Below are 8,963 nucleotides of genomic sequence, written 5' to 3' on the forward strand. Positions count from 1 at the left end.
AGAAAGAGATTTGTTCTTGCACACGTGCAATTTCAGTGTAATATATTTTACAATATACAATAGTCACAATTTTGTGCATTATAATCACATCTTAAATTCACCACATTTCATTACAAGAGAAAACTCAGTAATTCCACAAACTTGAGTTGTCAAATTGAACCCTACACTTACAAACCATCCTTCAGTTCAGCTGATGTAACCAAACTCTCCAACATAATCACCTGCAACTAACAGATGATCTGCTTGTTGTGCAGTCTTCTTGCTACACACAGACATTATATTTGTAATACCGTCATACATTGATCTGTGAAGTACATTTATAGCAAAAATTACAGAATACCAAAATAACGAGATAAGCTATTTATCGTCAGTACATTGTCTACCTGCGGTGAAGATACAACGGCTGCTCTCAGATCTCAGTACGGAGGTAAACAGGTCACTCAGATTGTATTCCCTACTTTGTTCAAGCAGGTATTTGATTGGCCTTCCAATCATAAAACCTAGGACAGAATGAATAAAACATTTATCGTCATAGTCGACCTGGAAACCAATGAGACTGAAAAGTGGTATTATGTTTCACCAACCGACAGCTAATAGTCGTTCTGCACTCCTCCAGCCCATCAGGCTGATTGATGAAATCAAGAAATAAGGTGTTTGGAAAAGTAATGTTTTCCTATAAATCCATCTAAATAGCTGTATTTCTATGAAAAATATAAACGGTCACTCACATTTATTTTGCAATTGTTTTTTCATGTGTGGTCAAAGAGAAAGTAATATCTTCTTATTAACCATCCTCAGTGGTACATTTAAGGGCCTGTATCAGTTTGGGACAAATGTTGTTCTAAAGTGTTAGCTATCTGATTACACTTCATCTATATCTAAAGCATAGGGAACTTGATAGAATCTTAGTGTTAATTGTTACGTATTGTCCAGGTACATTAAATGTATAAGTACAATGGTGCGCCACAGAGGGAGACCTGAAAGTATCTGCAAGACAGAGTATGAAAGGCTGCCCACCACACCTGAGAGGCACTCTGGAGTTGCACAATAAAGGACTAAGGTCACAGCAGTTACTACAACACAAGACCGTGTGGAGTCAGTGATTTGAGTGCTACATACATTACATTAATTGTATTTGTTAATCCAACAAAGTACTTTCACAGGTTAGACCTAAAAGTAAAATAAAGACTATTGAATGGTTTTATTAAAAATATATTCAACAAAATCCACAATTCTAAATTTACGTACTAAAATTTGAAAATTAACATTTCTATTTTTGGGTGCCGAAAATGGCAGTCACTGCCCCTCTCCCCTGAAGCCAGGCTGACTAACTAAACTGTATGCTTTGATATTTTAGTTTTGATGATCAGAAATATTCAGTCTAGAATCACATTCCTACATCTAGTTTTAGAGATGGGCCTAAGTTCCATCTCCTTATGCATGGGTCGACTTATTATGTGCAATGTACTTGGGAGCACATTTTGTGATTTGTTTTGAAATTTTGAGGGCGATTTTCATGTCCCTACTATCCAGTTTGTGCTTAAAAACAGGGTAGTGGCAGCACCAAAATTGTGCATGGAATGGAACTGGTCATTTACCACCGAGTCTCCATCTATCTTGAATTTCATGCACACCTCAATTTAACTCCTGCCTAAAGCAGGTGGGAACCTCAAGTATATATGTGAATCGAGGACAGAAGACACAGTTAGAACGCCCGATGCCATCACCACTTCCTTGTTCTACCTACCAACCATGGGCAGTACAATTCAAGAGGTGGCATTAGCGTAATTAATGGGATCCTCAGCTGCAGTCAGGGAAGGCTAGAGGAGGTTTGGAACACATTTTTATGGCAGTGCCATTGCATTTTAAACCTTAAAGGCTTCAAAATTTAATGTACTTGCTGCTGTGCGTTATGCAAAAATGTTGCATGCTGCTCGATGTGCTGCTTTTTGCACTCCCGATGCTTCTACTTTCCTTTAAAAAAAGGTGCTGCTGCAGGCCTTTCTCATTCAGCCACCCCACCTAATTTCTCTCCTCCAGATTGGCGAGCTGCCTACTAGGGAGCACGTTTTACGCTAGCAACTCGCCGAGCATATTATGAGGGCCACAAACCAAAATGGAATGAGTGGCTGCTGCGTGTGCCCTGCCTACCACCCGCCTGAATAGTTCTGCAAACAAAATCGCACTGTTGTTTCTATAGCAGCATTGTGTATTTGTGCATAATTTGAATGTTGCCACATTGTGGAAATTAACCATTTCATCACATTTTGTGCAGAAGCTACATATCCATCATGGGGTGCAAAGCCCTTGGGCATTACCTTTGTATCATCAATAAGCAGCAAGGTATTTTCTGAAACAGATGGTTGAAATTAAAAAGGGTGGGCTAGAGGAAATAGAAACAGATGGTTTCCAGTGTGAAACAGATTGTTTCTAGTCGTCAAGTCAGAACAAGAAAATAGATATAAGATACAAGACATTTATAATGGAAAGTAGGAGAGGGTTGTGAGGCTGTGGAATACACTACTGGAATTAGTGAAGAAAGCAGAGAACATGCCAACATTTAAGAATAGGTTAGATATGTGGAAGGAAAGGGGGATAAAAGAATATGGGAACAGAGCAGGCACATGGGATTACGACTACCTCTCTGTTGGAAAATAACCACCAAGGTAGGATAGTTGGGTCAATTTGCTTCTACAGCCCCAATTTTAACTCCCAACCACCTGGCAGAAAGCGGGACAGGAGAAAGTTAAAATAAGAGCAGCAACTTACCCTGTGATCCCACAGCCTTCCCATCAGGTCCTGATATTAACCTGCTCTTTTGAGCAGGAAGGTAGTGGGATCCTTCTTTAAATAAGCAGATTGGGACCCAACTGCAATTTTAGTTGGAGGGGCCGTCATAGTTTCCCATCAGACCAAACCTGCTGGGAGGTGGATCGTAGTCCAGAAGAGATCGAGGCAGGTAATTAAAAAAAAATAATTCAAGTTTCTTTGTAGTCCAGGAGGACCAGGATTACTTCCCCCATCATTATTTACCCCACTGTCGGGAACTGTTCCCACGGGTTTCTCGCTGCGGCCTCATTTCCCGCTCCCACCCACCGGCCACATAGTTGCCGAGTTAGGTTGGGAGTCTGAGGAAATTTATTGAAATGACACCTGCCAGTTAAAAATCGTCCGGGCCTTGACGTATTAGTTGTTTCCAAGCATGCTGCCCGCTTCGGAGCGCGGGCACACTCACTAAATCACCACCATCCCCCACCCCCTGCCGCCCACCCCGTTAAAATTGAGGCCTATGTTGTCATTTCTATGTAATCTCCAGACCCCTGTTGCTGTCCCCGAGTCCTCATAATCTACATAGGTTATTGGAAGAACTGGCGGCTAGATAAGGGACTAACCTATGGATTCAACATCATTGCTCTGTACACTAAATGCTACTCACTTTTATATGTGACGTAGACCCTGATCTGAATCTACGAGTCATAACTCCAGTACCAAATTTCAAACATTGAAGCACAAGGAATATCTTGCAACTCATAGATTTAGGGAAGCCTGTGAAAAGCCCCAGAAAAGCTCTCAAACTGGCCTGGTTGTGTAACATAGTGGGGGTCTGCAAAAGAAGCGGCCAGCCCATACAGAGCATGATTGGCTGAGCTTCTTCAGGGGAAACCCAGCAGATTCAGGATCTGCCCCAAATTGTTGTTTCCCCCCACCATGCCACAATTAAGGCAGAATTGTGCTTCTACACTTTATGTAACTTCTGGACTTTGGTCTCTTTAGAAAACCTGATAAGGACTCTTCAGCAACATTTGCTCTCTTTTCTACCATTTTTCTCTCCTTATGACTGCCAGTTCACCTACTAAAGAGGCCGGAATCACCTGGCACTGCTCCAGGTCCATCTGCCCAGTCAATGTCACTTTAACAGGCCCCATCTCTCTTCCTATCTCCTTGGACACTGGTTTGAACTAAAGTTCTGTGTGAAGGTAACAACTCTGAACTGGGAGACTGAGTCAGAGCCGATCTGTACCTGGACTGCACACGTCAAAACCAAGCCTGAACCAAATTGAGAGATCTCACAAAGGGCAGTGAGCTTGGTTTTTGGGGCACTTCTCATAGGACACATCATCCTAAACTGATCTGAGCACCAAAATTTCTAAACCACTCCTTGGGCTTGGACAAATGTAGGTCCCTTGCAGTCGGATTCAGGTGAATTTATAAGGGGGAACAAAGAAATGGCAGAACAACTGAACAAATACTTTGGTTCTGTCTTCACGAAGGAAGACACAAATAACCTTCCGAATGTACTAGGGGACAGTGGGTCTAGTGAGGAGGAATTGAAGGATATCCTTATTAGGCGGGAAATTGTGTTAGGGAAATTGATGGGATTGAAGGCCGATAAATCCCCGGGGCCTGATAGTCTGCATCCCAGAGTACTTAAGGAAGTGGCCCTAGAAATAGTGGTGATCATTTTCCAACAGTATATCGACTCTGGATCAGTTCCTATGGATTGGAGGGTAGCTAATGTAACACCACTTTTTAAAAAGGCAGAGAGAGAGAAAAGAGGTAATTATAGACAGGTTAGCCTGACATCAGTAGTGGGGAAAATGTTGGAATCAATTATTAAAGATGAAATAGCAGCGCATTTGGAAAGCAGTGACAGGATCGGTCCAAGTCAGCATGGATTTATGAAAGGGAAATCATGCTTGACGAATCTTCTAGGATTTTTTGAGGATGTAACTAGCAGAGTGGACAAGGGAGAGCCAGTGGATGTGGTGTATTTGGACTTTCAAAAGGCTTTTGACAAGGTCCCGCACAAGAGATTGGTGTGCAAAATCAAAGAGCATGGTATTGGGGGTAATGTACTGACGTGGATAGAGAACTGGTTGGCAGACAGGAAGCAGAGAGTCGGGATAAACTGGTCCTTTTCAGAATGGCAGGCAGTGACTAGTGGAGTGCCGCAGGGCTCAGTGCTGGGACCCCAGCTCTTTACAATATACATTAACAATTTAGATGAAGGAATTGAATGTAATATCTCCAAGTTTGCAGATGACACGAAACTGGGTGGCGGTGTGAGCTGTGAGGAGGACGCTAAGAGGCTGCAGGGTGACTTGGACAGGTTAGGTGAGTGGGCAAATGCATGGCAGATGCATTATAATGTAGATAAATGTGAGGTTATCCATTTTGGGGGCAAAAACACAAAGGCAGAATATTATCTGAATGGCGGCAGATTAGGAAAAGGGGAGGTGCAACGAGACCTGGGTGTCATGGTTCATCAGTCATTGAAAGTTGGCATGCAGGTACAGCAGGCAGTGAAGAAGGCAAATGGTATGTTGATCTTCACGGCTAGGGGATTTGAGTATAGGAGCAGGGAGGTCTTACTGCAGTTGTACAGGGCCTTGGTGAGGCCTCACCTGGAACATTGTGTTCAGTTTTGGTTTCCTAATCTGAGGAAGGACGTTCTTGCTATTGAGGGAATGCAGCGAAGGTCACCATACTGATTCCCGGGATGGCTGGACTGTCATATGAGGACAGACTGGATCAACTGGGCCTTTATTCACTGGAGTTTAGAAGGATGAAAGGGGATCTCATAGAAACATATAAGATTCTGACGGGACTGAACAGGTTCGATGCGGGAAGAATGTTCCCGATGTTGGGGAAGTCCCGAACCAGGGGACACAGTCTAAGCATAAGAGGTAGGCCATTTAGGACTGAGATGAGGAGAAACTTCTTCACTCAGAGAGTTGTTAACCTGTGGAATTCTCTACCGCAGAGAGTTGTTGATGCCAGTTCATTGGATATATTCAAGAGGGAGTTAGATATGGCCCTTACGGCTAAGGGGATCAAGGGGTATGGAGAGAAAGCAGGAAAGGGGCACTGAGGGAATGATCAGCCATGATCTTATTGAATGGTGGTGCAGGCTCGAAGGGCCGAATGGCCTACTCCTGCACCTATTTTTTATGTGTCTATGTTTCTCGGTGAGTTTTCATAGAATTACAGAAATAACAGCACAGGAGGCAGCCATTTGTTCTTTCTCCTCTAAGGTCATTCCCCTAGATCCTCCCTATAGTCCTCCTTTTTTAAACATTCACCCCATTCCCTTTTAAATGACAGTCCAGTTTGCCTCAATAGCCAGTTGTGGTGAAGCATCTCATGGTACAATAGGTCCGAGCTCAAGAAATTTCCTTCTCACTTCCCCCTTGTTTTTCCAGTAGGAATCCTCAGTCTCCCTCCCTATTTACCCACACTAAGGTTTCACTCATCACTTTACTGGCTGCTCCCACTCAAACACCAATCCCCAGTCACCTCCCCCCTCCCCTGGAGAACCATTCTTGTGTCACCTCCCCCTCCCCTGGACGCCCGTTCCCCAGTAACCCCTCCCTCCCCTGGACTATTCACCTCCCCCTCTCCTGGACACCCATTCCCCAGCCCCCTTCCGCTCCCCTGGACCCATTCCTCAGCCCCCTTCCCCTCCCCTGGACCACAGTCCCCTTCCCCTCCACCAAACCCATTCTCCAGTCACCTCACCCTCCCCTGGACCCCGACCCACCATTCCCTAGTCCCCTCCCTTGGACTCCCATGGACCCCCATTTCCCAGTCACCTCCCCTGGACCTCCCTCTCCCTTGGACTCCCCTGCCGGAAACCCCATTCCCTTCCTTCCCCTCTCCTGGATCCGCCATTCCCAAGTCACCTCCCCTGGAATCCTCCACCCCACAGTTTCCTCCCCTCCCCGGAAATTCCCACCCCCATTTCTCTCCCCCAGACCCCATTCCCACCCCTTCTCCATTCACCTCCCTTGGACCCCCGTTCCCCTCCCACCCATTCCCCAGTCACCTCCCCTGGACCCCCGTTCCCCTCCCCCCCATTCCCCAGTCACCTCCACTGGACCCCCATTCCCCTCCCCCCCATTCCCCAGTCACCTCCCTTGGACCCCCGTTCCCCTCCCACCCATTCCCCAGTCACCTCCCCTGGACCCCCATTCCCCTCCCACCCATTCCCCAGTCACCTCCCCTGGACCCCCGTTCCCCTCCCACCCATTCCCCAGTCACCTCCCCTGGACCCCCATTCCCCTCCCCCCATTCCCCAGTCACCTCCCCTGGACACCCCCATTCTCCTGGAGCCCCCACACCCCAGTCCGCTCCCCTGGATCCCCCTCGTCTTGTCCCCCCCCCCCCTGCCGGAGCCCCCATTCCACTACCATTCCCTGGACCCACCCATTTCCCTCCTCTCCCCTGGATCCCCTATTCCCCTCCTCTGGACACCCTATTCCCCAGTCACCTCCCCTGGACCGCTCCCACCACCCCCCGGTCTCTTCCCCTCTCCCCCCCCCCTATTCGCATCCCTCATTACCCTTCTTCCGGCTCCATTCCCCTCCCCCCTCCCCTGGATCCCCAGTCACTTGCCCTGGACCCCCATCCCCCCCCCAGTTACCTCCCCTGGACCCCCATTTCCCTCCCCTCCCCCACTCCCCACCCCATGACCCTCATTTCTCCCCCCCCACATTTGCCTCCCCTCCCCCACCATTCCCCTCCCACCTATTCCCCAGTCACCTCCCCATGACCCCCTCCCCTCGACCCCCATTCCTCTCCCCCGCATTCCCTTCCCCCTCCCCCCATTCACCTCCCCCCGCCCCTGGACCCCCATTCCCCTCCCCATGACCCCCATTCTCCTCCCCTGGACCTTCATTCCTCTCCCCCTTCCCCTCCGGCGCTGGGTGAAGGCACGCGGTGGGCCGGAGACGGCACATTGAAAGCGCGCGGATCTGGCAGGCAGCGACTTCCGGGAATATCGTTTCCAAGATCGGCCTGATTGGTAACGCTGACTAAAAGTGAGTGATGGGACCTGCCTGTCTGGTAATTATTACCCCATATGAAACAAACAAACCCTTACCAGTAAGGTAGACCCGGCGCTTCGCAGCATTGAGGAAAGGACAAAGACACAGCGGCTTCCCGCCAAAACATGGCGCATGCCAAGTAAGGACTGGTCTGGGAAATTGGAAGCCAAGAATTAGAGTCATCAGCACTCGGAGTTCTGGCAGTAATGGTCCCCTGCTCGCACCATCCGGCTGGAAGCGGGATCAACCCTTTTTTTGTCAATTTAGAAATAATTGCATATTTGTAGATGCCTCCATTATTGCGACTTTTACTGTAGACAACAAGGCCATCATTTACAGTCTTGCTCATTAATGCTGGGAAAGCAAGTTGGGAAGCTAGGAATCCCTAGGAATGCTCCAATAATGCTGCATGACCTAGATGAAGAGAATTAATTCACGAGGCGCCATCACCTTCAGGCGCAAAGGCACCTCAGCCACTATATGTGCTCCAACTCAAGACCATGCTATTTTCAATATGCCTGCTTCATCAGAGAGGCAGTGACCAAGCTGTGCCAACCTGCTTCAGGTGGTTTTGCAGACTACATTCATGACTAGTCATCATCATAGACAGTCCGTCAGAATCGAGGAAGACTTGCTTCCACTCTAAAAGTGAGTTCTCAGGTGGCTGTACAGTCCAATGCAGTAATTACAGTCTCCGTCACAGGTGGGGCAGACAGTGGTTGAAGGAAAGGGTGGGTGGGGAGCCTGGTTTGCCGCACGCTCCTTCCGCTGTCTGCGCTTGATTTCTGCATGCTCTCGGCAATGAGACTCGAGGTGCTCAGCGCCCTCCCAGATGCTCTTCTTCCATTTTGGGCGGTCCTGGGCCGGGGATTCCCAGGTGTCGGTGTCGGTATGCACAATTTGTTGTGCATAGATATTAAGATATTTCCCTGGAAAATATGGCATCTGGACACATAATGAAAAGCATATGTCAGATTTGATAGGAAACCCTGCCACTCACCAGTGGAAATGACCCAGCAACTGGTGAGTGGCAGGGTTTCCAAGCATCCATGGCATCACTGTTGGAATATATGGCAGGTGGAATACATGTTGTGAAATTCTTGAGACCGACCTGCTTCTTCCCCATACCTCTTCATT

General features: G+C 47.7%; 1 protein-coding gene across 1 annotated transcript in view; it reads right to left on the minus strand.

The window, feature by feature from the left end:
• Positions 1-7,947, minus strand: part of dnajc5b (DnaJ (Hsp40) homolog, subfamily C, member 5 beta) — a 75,627-nt gene extending 67,680 nt beyond the window's left edge. Inside the window, exons 1-2 of the mRNA XM_070875501.1 lie at positions 7,883-7,947; positions 384-500 (exon numbers count right to left, since the gene is read on the minus strand). The gene's annotated coding sequence lies outside the window, so the exon portion shown is untranslated. The remainder of the gene's footprint in view (positions 1-383; positions 501-7,882) is intronic.
• Between the last annotated feature and the right edge of the window lie 1,016 nt (positions 7,948-8,963).

This window comes from Pristiophorus japonicus, chromosome 1 (genome assembly GCF_044704955.1).
Source record: "Pristiophorus japonicus isolate sPriJap1 chromosome 1, sPriJap1.hap1, whole genome shotgun sequence".
NCBI lineage: Eukaryota > Metazoa > Chordata > Chondrichthyes > Pristiophoridae > Pristiophorus > Pristiophorus japonicus.